We start from the raw sequence: 13,675 nt of genomic DNA, 5'->3' as shown, positions 1-13,675 counted from the left end.
GGTTACAAAAAGCTTGGAAAATTCCTCTTTGATCTTTGCTATGTTTCTAGAATCAAGATAGGCTGTATTCCCATTTTTCCACCTGAATTGATTACACCAAGTTTCTAGGTCTTATGCTGACCTCTATTTCACCTTCACTGAAAAAGCAACTTGCAAGAAAGATGGAATGAAATATCAACATTCCGATTTTCAAACTTTCTGAAAAAAAAGCAAAACTTTTTTTTAATGAAGGGTGCAGYCAGGATACTGCAAGTCTCCATATCTATAAGTTCTCATGTATAGTTACCAAAAGAAAACTTTAAAACATCCCATTTCATACTGTTATATAATATTGAAGTGCATTTAATAAGTATTTGATCACTTTGAGACTGCATTATGTATTTGCAGCAGCTTTAAGTGAAAAATGATCATTCATCAAATTAAATTCATTTTAAAAGTCCCTCTTTTTTGAAACAGCAGCTCCAAAGTTCATAATTTCCACAGCAAGTCCTGAAATTGAAATGGAAGAAGCAAAGCTGTGATTTTGATTATGATGCTGTGATAGATGAGCCAGTAACCAAACATTCAGAAATTAGTGTAAAATGATGCCACTAGACTATGAAATGCAACTATTTTGATGTTGACATTTTCTTGCCATTTTGATCTGAAGAAAAAAATGGTTTTAGTTATTTAGACTGTAGTTCAAACAGTCCTATTTTCATCTGAAAGTTGTTGATGCATATTTCTTGTCAGTAACGTGAAGAATAAGCTTTTTATAGATTTCCCTGATTAAAAATATTACATAAAAACTGTGCTGTTTGCTTAGGATAATAGAAGTGGTTGCCTTCTCCAGCTAAGCTCCAGCCCCTTTAATTTACAAATTCCAGTCACCTAACAATAGTCTGYTCTATGTTTCTTAGCATACAGCAAACATTGGTTTTCAATAATTGAGATATTAATATCTTTTTGTAGATTTTTTCCTCCTACTGTTGCTTCTCCTTAAAGCCAGCTCCAGTGATAAGATGACTTCTTTAGATTTGCATTCCAGGCTTTAAGTGATTCAGCCAGGTGTTCCTCATATGTCTGCATCAAAGCCACACCAAAGAGGAGGGAAATCCCTGGTTTTCTAGGGAGTGCTTCCTTGTCCTATTTCATCAAATTAGCACTGGCAGGAAGGAGAAGGTAGTGATAYGCTTCACCACTAAGCAATATGTGCYTAAAGCCTCATTAACAGCTTTTGCTGCATAATCACAGCATGGCTCAATCCAGCCCTAGAAAGCTTCTCTGGCTGAAGTTAAGACAAGACGCTTTTTTAGTCCTAATGCAGCAATTCTGTTAGCAGAGTCACTTCCAACAGAATTTTATGTAAACCATAACTTTTCTCTCTAGACTTCAAAGCGGTAAATCTACAACTAAGGAGTATGCCTTTACTGGGACTGAAATGCAGTAAGGCCCAGATACTCTAAGCCTGGATCTTCATCCTAGCTGGATGCTGTGCATCCTGCTTCTCTATTCCTGCCCCTCCCCACTCTCAGTCCTTGTCTATAATGTGTTCAAGAAATACAACCTTCATTTCCAACACAGAATTCTCTTTCCCATGTTTGTCACTTCAATTGCATTACGCCACGTTTCATACAAGTATGCAGAAGCAGTGAAGCAGATCCTTTGTTTTCAAACCCATTGAGTTTGAAAGCTTCCTGTCATCTCCAAGCACATTTTTTCCAGTCCGTGTGTCTCATTCTGGGCCATTGGTATCACATCACAGAATCACAGAAATAGAGAATACCTGGGGCTAGAAGAAACCTCAGGAGGTTATCTGGTCCAAGCCCCCTGCTCAAGCAGTGTCAGACAGAGCAGGTTGCCCAGATCCATGTCCAGTCAGATCGAGAAATAGCATACAGAGAGAGCTCACAGGAATACCCTGCACAAACACAGCAAGTATAAGAGCTTCCATGACTTCCAACCATCTCCTATTATTACTTCTAAAGGTAGAGCCTGGCCAGCACTCAGCCATTTCCCCTTTAAATTAATTGGAATAAAATGGATAGTCTATTCCATTGTTCTTGCTAATACTTGAAGTGTTCCTCCATCCCTCAGATGGCTTTGATGTCATCTAACTCCACTTGAAGGGGAAAGAATGTGTGATTGGGAATAATTAACAAGCTAAAAATGACTTTGTCAGAACATTTGTGTTATTCAATTACTTGCAGCTACCAGCTTTAGAGAGCTGAGGAAATGGTTGAGCACAATCAGAGCCCTTTAAAGAGGAAAAAAAGAATAGTCTTTTGTCAAAGCATGCAGACTTGAATTCAAGAAGTGCAGGTTTGCCTCCTGATTCTGCCTCAGTAATCTTGGGTAACATCAGGCACATCACTTAACCTACCTTCACTTCAGCCCCTCATACAAAATCCCCTAGTGACTCTTGCCTCATTATAGCAAAAGCCAATATTAACATTACAACAGAGCTGTCTCTTATCCTGCATTCCTACCTCACCCAGCATAAAAGAGCCCTGGCTTTTGTCAGTGCCTCTGGGCACTACTATAATACAAAAAATACTCAAGTCAAAAGTCTTTCCCCCCACCCCACTCTTCCTATGTGGAGCATTGTTATTTTGAGGACATGCAATAATAAAACTGCCAGCCTTTATAAAAAGGACTGTGAGCAATCAATAACATTAAAAAAAAAAACCAACATATGGCTCTTCCTTCTGCCACTACAAAGCAGAAATAAAGACACTTCTCTTGTCCCTCTACAACTGATTCAGTAACTCAGATATCTTAGTTTCTTGTTGGATAGAAAAAACACAGCACATGTTACAGAGARGATTGCTTTAAAAAAAGTTCTAAGCTTAATAAATTGTATTTCATGCCTGGATTTCCAAGCATTTGAGCTATCTTAGTTGTGCAAGTAAGATAGCTGTGTTCCATCAGCTGTGCCAGGATGTAGCCCCAGGCTCTAGTAGATTTAACCTCTTTGAGCTACAGTGAAAAATTCAAGACTAGATTTAGACACCCTGCTCACTCCCAGCTCTACTTGAAATYTATAACTCAGAAGATTAGCTTTTATGCTTTTTTGAGCCATTGTGCAGCCAAACAGCTTTGCAGAGAGCAACAGCCTGTATGCAAAAACAAACATAATCTATAAGATACTTGACTTACTTAAAAAGAAGAGACCCCCAAAAGATGAACTTCTAGCACAGCCCTTTGTCTAGAGGGGAGGTGGAATGGMGAGCCCTCAAAGCATCCAAGCAAAACCACCACCTTCCCCCACCTCTCTATTTCATCCCCTTTGAATCAAAGCTGGACCTAGCAACATCTGCAACTCATTAACATTATCTCCAGCATCTGTGGTTCTTTACTCTTATATAAATCCTCAGCTTAGGCCTACTTGCAACTCATATGATGCTTTAATAAGGGAAGAGTCTGGAGGTGGTTCTGAGGGGGGAGGGGGAAGATGAGTGCCTCACTAACAAGGGAGSCTAAGGGGTTTTTATGGTGCTGTTATTAGTGAAGTTTAGGGTTTTGCTCTAGGAAAAAAAATGGAACTTTTAAAAAAGATGGAAGAAAATCATATTTGTTTCATAATGTTATAATTTTGATAGGCAAATCTTTCCTTGTGATAGTTATCTTGTGAATATAGTCTTTATACTGTGTGAATTTGAAGGGGCCATGCCAGAACCTACTATTCAATAAGGGGTTGCTAAATTAATAGCAAGAATATTGCTTCAATCTAGCTCTTCTTTCTCCTGTAACTTATTTGATTTCTTTTGTTTTAAAGGAGTTCTTGTATGTCTGGTTGCCTTTTACCTGTTTGATGTCCYTGTGCTTTTTCAGCTGAGGGGTATAGCACAGAGCATCTGACTTGAAGTGCCTGCAATGATTAAAACTCTGTAAGGAGTCAGCAAAGCAGTTGTTGGTTGCAGTATGTGAGGAAGGTTAGGTTGTCCTTGACAACTAATGTAGCACAGYCTGGTATGCATAAAAACTACTGGCCTTCTCCAGAGGAAATATCTGGGTTTTTCTAAGCTGCAAGGCACCCAAAGCAGTGCACTGTGACTCAGCACCCTTATTTGGCTATTTTTGTGGAGACAGAAGGCACTGAATACAGCTTATACTGCTAAATGTTTGCTGTGGAAGAATTAAATGCTGTAAGGAAAACACTTGTGATCACTTATGTGTTCTGCTGGTAAGTGGAGGAGTAATGTTTTTCCTAAGGAGTTAATCCATTGCCTGGGACCTTGAGGTCTGTCTCAAAAGCTGTAGCTAAGATCTCTGCCTTTAACCACATCCTCTGTGTTGTGTGTTCAATTTGTGAATGCTTTTTGTTTCTTTYGGTCCTAATTGTGAAGAGAATAAAAGGTAAGGGGGGAAACTATTGGGAAGTGACGGAGAAAGTAAAAATGTGATATATCACCCAGACTGCCCAATTGTCACCAACTTGGAAGGTATCAAAATGTAAGTATGTTAATGAACAGGCTAAAAGAGCATTGGAAATTGAGTCAACCGTTATAAGGAGAAAACAAATCCTAACAGTTGTGTTCAATATGATCTGAGAACTTTCAGGGTCAGAAATTGTAGCAATATATATTCAAACACAAAATTTTAAATAACATCTGACAAGTGCCGATGTCCTGATCTGAACCCTTTCTACTAGCTGAGGAAGCAGTACAAGATGTTTGTCATGCACACCCCCACCAGCATGCCACCCCCCCACTGCCTATGCATGGCTGTGTTCTCTCTCCACTTCAGTTTAGATTTCTTCTTTGAACTTTAGTTCTCATTATTTTTGGACTTGTCACTTTGTTTGGAAAGATTTATTTCCAGTGTTTCTTCTCTGTTCTTTCCTTGCCTCTTCTCCTCTGGATGCTTTTCTGGCAAAGGCTATTGCTATTTTTTTATGACTTTGTGTACTGTTTCAAAACAGTAAAATGTTTTTGAAGCAAGATGATCCGGTGTTGCTACGTTCATGCAGTAGCTCCTCCACCTCTGCCCTTTTTTAAAGGGCTTGTGCCATACTTCTGGGTTTTTTGGTGTTCATTAAGAAAATCAGATTGTGAAGAACAAAACCCAACAAACTCCAAAATGTACTTTCTCCTGTACTGATGCTCTGGTGTGCTTGAGGTTTTGCCTTACTTCCTTTTTCAGTAAGTTAGAAGAGAAATTAGTATTAATTTGGGAGTCTTTCTGTTATCACATCAATTTTTCAAAGGAATGAAAACAATAGTTCTGAGATTTCTGTTAAATGCTGTTCAAAATAGGGAAGGGGGATAGCCAGCATGATTTCTGAGTACTTGCTTCCTTAGAATATCAGTGTTAAAACTTTTGTGCCTAAGTGTCTCGRGTCATGTTGTACCATGCTAGTAACAACTGAACTGATTTCATTTGGAAGTTGGAGGCCAAGATCTAAACCTAATTTTAGTACCTGAAAAATCATGCAAGTTTATAAGTACACATATAAATAGACATGAGTGGCTGCAATGTTTTTTCTTTAATGCCCTGGGGTAAGGCTTCCCTATATGAGGTGGGTAAGGACAGAGCTAGCAGAGACATGATGCTGCAGTTTTAAATCTTCTGTCTACTGACTCTTTTTGACAACTCTTCACTTGATTCTATACACTGAATAAATTCATTGAATATTTGATATCAAGATTAGTGGGAAAAGCTGCTTCTGGGTATTTAATTGGTACATCTTGAATGTTAATTGCATGTTGGGTGGGACACAAAGCCCATATCTATTCTGGCTTTAGAGTAAAAGTGAAAGCAATATTTAAAGACCATTTTTTGGGAGTGGGAGTAAACACTTATACTTCTCAAATCTTTCTCATTTTTTTCCTAAATTCAAAGTTTTTAATTCCACTCTTTTATGACAGAAAGACTTTCTGAAGCTCTTATGTAACATGATTTAATCAAACTCCCAGATAATGAAAATGATGCTAACATTGCTTAAAATTGGAAAACACAAAAGTAATGAGATGCATTCTTCARTGCCAGATTATCTATAAGAAGTTTCCATCTCTTTTGGCATTTGGCATACCTTATCTACCAAGGCTGTCTAACTGCCAGATGCAACAGACCTGTGTCTGACTACATCTTTTACCAAATTTGAGTTTCAGTTTTCTGGTGCTGAGAAGASAGAAGCAAAATTTTAAGCTGTATTAGAATTCCCTGAGTCAGCACTGGGTCTTCATACTCTATTCAGTACTCTAGGCAATTTGCAGACAGCTTTCTTCCCACTGACTTGCACATTTGAGATTAAAAATGAAGCTTCTATTTGTAAATTTATCTAAGAAAATTCACCTCCTTAAATGTTTTTCACCGAGTCCATAGCTAGATTAAAAGACTTCAAAGTGGGGGAGATGCTTCCATTTCTCTAGCTGATCTGCTTTGACAGCTGTGAACCCTTGTCAGTAGATCTGGGGGCAGTGTGTGGGCTCCTGTGCTCACATAATGCTGGAGTTACAGATTGTGCAGCTCACTGGAGATACAGAAATGCTTGTGATGGTATATGGATGTTTTTAACAGCATATTCCCAAAGGAGAGGAAACTCCCTGATCTGGACCTGTAAGGGAAATCAGTGAGGAAGGATGAATGGATGAACATTAAATTTAGGACCAAAAACAACTATATCACATGTAGTTCTCTGCAGAAAGTAAGACAGTGTCATAGAATCTTGTCCTGGAATACCTAACACTTTTTTAAAAAGTAACCATTTTTTGCATTTTTTCCCCTGTCAGAAAACTTTTTAAAGACCTCATTTCTCTCTGTTACTTTGAAACTTCTCCATGCTTTCCACCTCACACTTTTTTTCCCCCCCTTTCCCTGAGACAGTTTATCTCTGTACTTGTCTGAGCCAGTATTGCCTTTTGGCTGAAATCTCTCTTCTCCCCATTTGAAGAATGACCCAAGTCTACTATTAAATAAAAGTTAACTTGCTAAAAAATTGGACTTTATCTCCTACCACCTGTTCTGTCTTTATTGAGCAGAGATAGCTAGAATTGTACACCAAAGTGAGAAGTGTACATTTTAAGAAGGGGAGAGTGCAGGCAATTCAGGGRAAAGTGAGGGGTTCGTCCCCCCTTTGGTGGAAAGGGATATCACAAAGTCAGAACAACTCTGTCAACATTTGTAATTCTGTTGCAACTTGACACGCCATGAACCAGACTCATGTACAGCTGCAAAAAGAATTATATTCTTTGTGCAGCAGTGCAGGGGTAATAAAGATTTTTTAAAAAGTCATAGGTAGAATAAATGGATATTGTCAAAAAAAAAATCCATTACATCCTGTATTAAAAATAAGCATGTCTCACTTCAGCTTCACCAGGACACAAATACCTCCGTCATTTCCCCTTCCTTTTTGGAATTCGGAGCAGACTTTCAAGGGTAAAACAGAGAAGCCYGAATTCTAGTGAGACCCATAGCATGCAGCTTGTGGAGGACTTTATACAGAAGATTTTTAGCCAACCAGAAGTTTCCTCTGAAAAGTGAAAAACAAATATTATCTGAAGAAAAAAAAAAAGTTAAAATAAGCTGAGGGTGAAAGTGCAGATGTTTGGAGTAAACTGTGTTACAAGTCTACTGGGACAGAAGCTGTGAAAGGAGAGAGCATCTGTCTGTCTATCACTGCTGTTAAGGCGTTTCCCTGTTATTTCTCCTTGTGGTGTGACATTTGCAGTTGTCAGTGTGATAGAGTGCCAAGATCTCCCCCAAAGCCTGAAGAGCCTCACAAGGATCATCCTGTTCTAACTAACATCAACGTCAAGCCTAACAGAATGTCTCTCCTCCCATACTCTCCAACTGTTTTGATTTCCCTGTATTACCAATGGCTATCATTTAGGTTCAAAGGATCCTGCTATAGAGGAACAACTGGCTTTGTGCACAAAGGATGTCCCCACTATATAAGCAAAATCTTTGGGACCTAGCCCCTTGTGAGAATTCTCACTTCAAGAACTTCAGAAATAAGGCCTGTGGTCTCTTCCAAGGTTTATGTTGCAGAYGGAGAGTAACGCTGGTCTTGAATGAAGGCTCCAGCTTGAGTGTAACTGTTGTGGTAGCCTGAATGTCATACAGATCGTCCTGTTGAGTTTGGCATTTTCTCCTTTTAATGCATGCAGAAAGGGAGGAGGGGGAGAGTTGCCACAGCACTGGCTAGAATCTGACTGATCAGTCCTAGGTGGTGTTCCCACGAAAAGCATATTAAAAGCTTCCGAGAATGGATACCCACCTTCTGCGTTTGCAGCATGGGAAGTTGTCATGTTAACACTATTAACATATCTAACTCCATGACACTAAAAGTGGTAGGATAGTGGGTGGTTTGTAGAATTTTTTTTCAAGGCTGTTGTGTATCATGGATGCTTTTAAGAGACAGGATCTGGTGCCCTGGGAAAGCAACTTTTCTTGAGCATCATGTATGTGCAAGCTATTTACCTTCTATTGTAATGTATTTTGATCTCAATAAATAGCACTTAGGTTTGTCATGGAAGCAAAGCATATTTCCCCACATTGCCTTCAGCTGTGTGTTTGCACTGTCTTSACCAACTTCTTCTCTAGTCCTAAGGGCAGCATTTAGCCCTGTCTTTGCCTGAACATTGATCCAGCTTTAGACACCCTCTGTTTAGTTCAGTTCTTATCAGCTGCAGGGAGAAGGGAATCCTGACCATTAGCTTGTGTTTTGCAGAGCTTATTTCAATTCTGTTGACTTTGCTTAGTTCTACTAAAGATGATCCCAAAGGGGCCTATCCATTGCATCAGCTTGCTGCTTGCTTTCAGCTTCTATACTTTTGCTTCCAGGCAGGCAGTCACCCAAGAGCAAAGTCAAATGAACTAGGCTACTAGAAGGCCAGCCAGAGGCTGTTCTTGCACAAGAAGCTTCACCCATCTTACCCAGAACAGGGTGGAGAAAAAGACAAATTCTATGTTAGATTGCTGGCAACGGGACACCCTGAATGTTCTACTTCTCCTTTTGAAAACAAAACGAAATATCATTGCCTTGTGAGCCAGTGCTGGGGGAGACCTGTTATGGATACAAAGGTTTAGCTGCTTGCGATTTCCATCTAGATTTTAGTCTCCAGTGTTTCAGGCTTACATAACAGCCAGATAAGAAAAGCATTTAACAGTGAAGCTGCAAAATCGAACTTTTGTCCTGTCAGGAAATCAAAATGTAAATGTATCCTGGTAAAGTTTTGTTCAGCAATTTTTGTTGTTGATATTTTTTCCCCCTCCTCTTTATTCATTATAATAGCCTTCATTTAATGATGGCACATGATCTTGCTTTTATTTCTCTAGCCTATGGGAACTTGCTCCTATTCTGCCCTGTGTAGATTTTAACAGGGGAAGAAGACATCCTCTACCTGCAATCRGATGCTGCAAGGTTCCTAGCAATCAATTCCAGGAGGCCACGCTCAGCTGATGCTACTGCAAGCAGCAGCGTGAAGAACAGCTAAAGGAACGGCATGCTTGGTGCATGTCAAACTGCCTAAGAATTTAGCTGCCAAACACCAAAAATATTTTCCATTGAGCCTGTGGGCTTTTTGAAGTTCACAGCTTGACCGTATTTATATAGATCTGGTTTTGACATTGATAGTACAAGTCCCATCCTTGACAGCAGAACAACCTTACTGTCCTATTTTACATTCCCATTTTAAGTAAAGGCAATAAAGTTTTTTAATGAAACTGTTGTTTGTTTCTTTTTTTTTCACTTGGGCAAAAAGATGCCTTTTTCTCTTTTCCTTGGGAGCTGAACTGTTSTAGTTGAAACTTCAAATAAAATTAGCCTGAAGCAGATGCTCAATCATGGAAAATTTAAGGATGAGCCAATTAAGTGTGGCAGCTTTATAACCAATCATAAAGCAGGGGTGCTTTTTTGTTAGATGCCATCTGCACTGCCTGGACTTAACAAAAAAAAAAAAAAAAAAAAAAAAAAAAAAAAAAAAAAAAAAAAAAAAAAAAGTGAATAAATAGTACTTTTTTAGGAAACTGTGTGCAAATGTTCTCCCTTTCAATCTCACTTCAAATCCTAACATTGATAAATATGGAGAGCTCAAGGACCCTACACCTCTTCAAGGCTACTCCACAGAAAATACTTAAATACAGACAACTTTTGTTATCTACAAAGGTCTACAGTCATCCCTCAATTCTTCTGAGGCACCAAAGGAGGATGTTACAACCAAAATGTTCTATTCCCAGCTTTGCTATGGTTGAATGAAAAGACCTGTGAAAACAGGAAACTTGAGCATTCCTCATCAGCAATGTGGAGCTCTACTCATGTTCTGTCATCTTTGCTAGGGACATTGTGGTGGCTTTCCTTCCTCGACAACATTAAAARCTCTACAGAGACTTTATGTCCAATGGCTCAAGTCAGTAAAACCTCTCTGCTCATCCATGTCTCCAAATATGTGACTGACTTTGAAAATGGAATTCAGAGCTTTCCTTTAAAATAGATATATAAAAAAAAGAAAAACGAAACAAAGAGGCATTTGAGGCATATTGAAGATGTTTTTGCCTCAAATGCCTCTGACTGTTTAAATCAAACCATTTCGACTAACATTATTGTTTCCAATATATTTGTAATGATGCTACTGCAATGACTCAAGTTATGACATAGGAAGCTTGTGCAGGTCATGTGAGTTAGAGCATTTCACTAATTGGCTCTCTGCAGTACAACCCAAAGGAAAGGCTAATAGTCATTATTTTCTTTGTCTTTATTCTCATGGAAACAGAAAGTGGATTTGAGGTGAAACATCTGGTTTGTTTTGGGTAAATGTTATTTATCTTTTCTTTCCCCTTGGCTCCTTACTTTTTCATTCTATTTTTTTTTTCTAAACTCTTTCCTCTTTTTGGAATAAGAGCCTTATTTGAAGCCCATTGGATTTTTCCATCAACTCCAACAAGATCAGGCTCTAGATACAGATATGGATTGCTTTGCACGCACCTTTATACCTATCCTCTTATGATGCTCAGTGCCAATGTCATGTGCATTTCCTGAATTATCTGTATTATCCTTGCATGCTGCAGTTGAGGAAGATGTCTGTCCTCCAACAACACCATAGGTATTCTGCTGACATTTTAGGGAGCAAGGAAGGGAGGGAAAATCTTTTTTCCCAGTAAACAAAAACAAAAGATCATAGTAGATTAAGGAGAAAGAGATACAAGGTTGAGTCTAATATATTGCAACAATGCCAAGAACATGTCAGTTGTATAGAGAAATATAAATGAGCTTGTATTTTCTTAAAATCTCTACCAGATCATTAACAGCTCAAAGTATGTGAGAAGTGCTCTCTTCTAAGCCCACATGTCCTCTACGGCTTGAAAATCTTCCCAGAGGATGAGCTCTTGGTCCAAGTGACCAGGACACCAACATTACAGACTAAGTTCCTTCCTTCCTAAACAGAAGGCTTTAGACAGAAGTTTTAGGGTTTGATACCAGCACTGCTGGCTGACAGTCTCTGGCATTCAAAGTGCCTACATGCTTAGGAGTGGAAGGAATTTTCTTTTTGCTGCAAACAATCACATATTGTATGTATTAGCAAAAATAAATCTTGCACCTCTTGCATTCAGTAAGGCTTTTTATATCTGTTATTTCTACTGGAAGATTTGGAAGTTTCCAAATCTTGTAGTGCAAATTTAACATGCATTCCCAGCCAAATCTATGGCTATCTGACACCCATTTTAGCCTTGTGCTCCTGGTGTTCTTCATTGGAATATTTTCTTTCTTTCTTGGTCATTTGCTTACCTTACATACTTTAAGAGTAAAATCCTTTTACCCTCTCAGCCTAAGCCAGCTAATTAAAAATCACAGTTTATATAAAAAGGTCTATGTATTCACCCTTGTAACTCTTCCCTCTTCTGCTCTGAATTCTTTATTACTGAAGATGTGTAAACAGAATTGTGCAGTAATGTAGCCTGAGACATGAAACTGTATTCTTGAATGGTCTTATCCAAAACAAAGTGTCTATACCATTTCAGGTTCATTTCTAGCTTCAGAACTGAACTGGAGACAATTTGGCAGAAATAGGTGTTGAAATCACACTTGGTTTCTAAACCAATTGTTAAAGTTCTCTTCCAGCAGACTCCCTGTGCTGGTGCAGTTGTGTGCTCTCTCTTCCTGCTTATTAAAACTAGCTCTAAGTCCTGATCCCAACTCCACCAGTTCCAGCTTTCAACCTTGTTCCCATATCCCACTCTCTTTTAGCGAGCCAGCAGACTCTTGGCTGACACTATAAACCTGCCTAGATTCTCTTTTCTCTCATCTATGCACAGTACCTTTCTTTTTTTCCTCTTCTTGTAGCCAAGCAACCTTATCTTATCTGTGCTATCTTCCTTTCAGAAGTTCACCTGTGTAATGAGAACAGTTCCTTGTAGCCTTTTAAGATATTTGTCGATCTTGGAATTACTCATCATTTCACAGAATTGTTCCTAAAAGCATCATCGCTACAAGCAATCAGTAAGATCACCTGTATTTTTTTCTGCCATTCTCCTCTATTGCCACATTCCCTGCATACAAAGGTGCAAAACAAGGATGAGATTTATCAAAACGAGTGAATTCAGTGGGAGTAAATACTTGCAGAACAGTTTGTCCTCTCTTCCTTTGCCTGTCAGCATAACTGAAGTCTGCAGGTGCATGAACATCTCTAAAGCACATGTAAAGCTRACCACTGAGTCTGTGGAAAGATCAGTCCTTGAATTATTCACTAAATTATCTGTGCACACTGCAAGGTTTACACCAAGGTAGAGTAGAGGGGAATAATAAAGCCCTACGTTGTACGGGCTTGTAAAATATGGTGGAAGGAGTTGTCACCAGAATGCAACTACCTTGCCAGCCAGAATGAAGGGAAAGCCTTTTCCCTGCTTGTCCAATACAAGGCACTGTATTAGTGTGGCCCCTCAGGAGCGTTTGCAAGTAAACGTGTTTYGGAAATTAGCAATTTCTATCTTGCTGCTGTCAACCAAAATACTTATTCTCAAATAACTTCCATTTTTCTTGGCTTTCATTATGTCTGTTTCTGTTTTCTCCATTCATAGGATCTTACAGGAGGAAGAGCACGATTACTGTGCTACAACCATGTTCTCACACGATCTGGCTGTTTTCTGAGATCTGCAACATACTGTGCAAAAGGGACCTCCAGAACTCTTATGCCCTGGTAAGGATTAAATGTGCAGACAAAATGTGTGAGCAGCAGACAAGATTGCATTGTAACAAGCTGTTCTCCAAGGACATTCTTCCACTTGTCCCTTGAACGGGATCCGAAAAAACATCTGGACCGGGCTTTTTGTCACATAACTTCAAATATGTTGATATTTCACTTCAGTGACACATTTTGATGGCCTTTCAAAATGAAGCACCTACCAAATGAGGATTTAATTTAGTTTTAAGATTTCATTTATTGTCTATTAATAAAGTACTAYATAATAACTAAAACCACATTTATTGAAGCTGTTGTGATTATGTAACAGACTATTATGTTTCTAATAATTAGCTGGCACCACTCAATTACATATGAATTAAAGAAATTGTGTAGCTTACTTGGGAGCCAGTGGTTGTTCTTAACWTGGGTTTGGTGTTAGTAACCAGAGCAACATCATGCTCTGGAGATGAGGTTTATCCTAGGCGACAGCTGACCACATTTTTGCCTTATGCTGTCATTCTTGACATGTAAAGATCATCCTAAAACTGGGAGAGCAGGAAAGCTAGAGATCAGGA

General features: G+C 38.9%; 1 long non-coding RNA gene across 1 annotated transcript; it reads left to right on the top strand.

Moving 5' to 3' along the window:
- Positions 1-4,113: 4,113 nt before the first annotated feature.
- Positions 4,114-13,199, top strand: LOC112943820. The gene is made up of 2 exons (XR_003248661.1): positions 4,114-4,165; positions 12,997-13,199. It is a non-coding gene; the product is annotated as an uncharacterized LOC112943820 (long non-coding RNA).
- Positions 13,200-13,675: the final 476 nt, after the last annotated feature.

The sequence above is a fragment of the Nothoprocta perdicaria genome, unplaced genomic scaffold, assembly GCF_003342845.1.
Source record: "Nothoprocta perdicaria isolate Ctin4 unplaced genomic scaffold, notPer1 scaffold_0, whole genome shotgun sequence".
Lineage (NCBI taxonomy): Eukaryota > Metazoa > Chordata > Aves > Tinamiformes > Tinamidae > Nothoprocta > Nothoprocta perdicaria.
The sequence above is the reverse complement of the archived record's forward strand: the minus strand, read 5'-3'. Positions and strand labels throughout refer to the sequence as shown.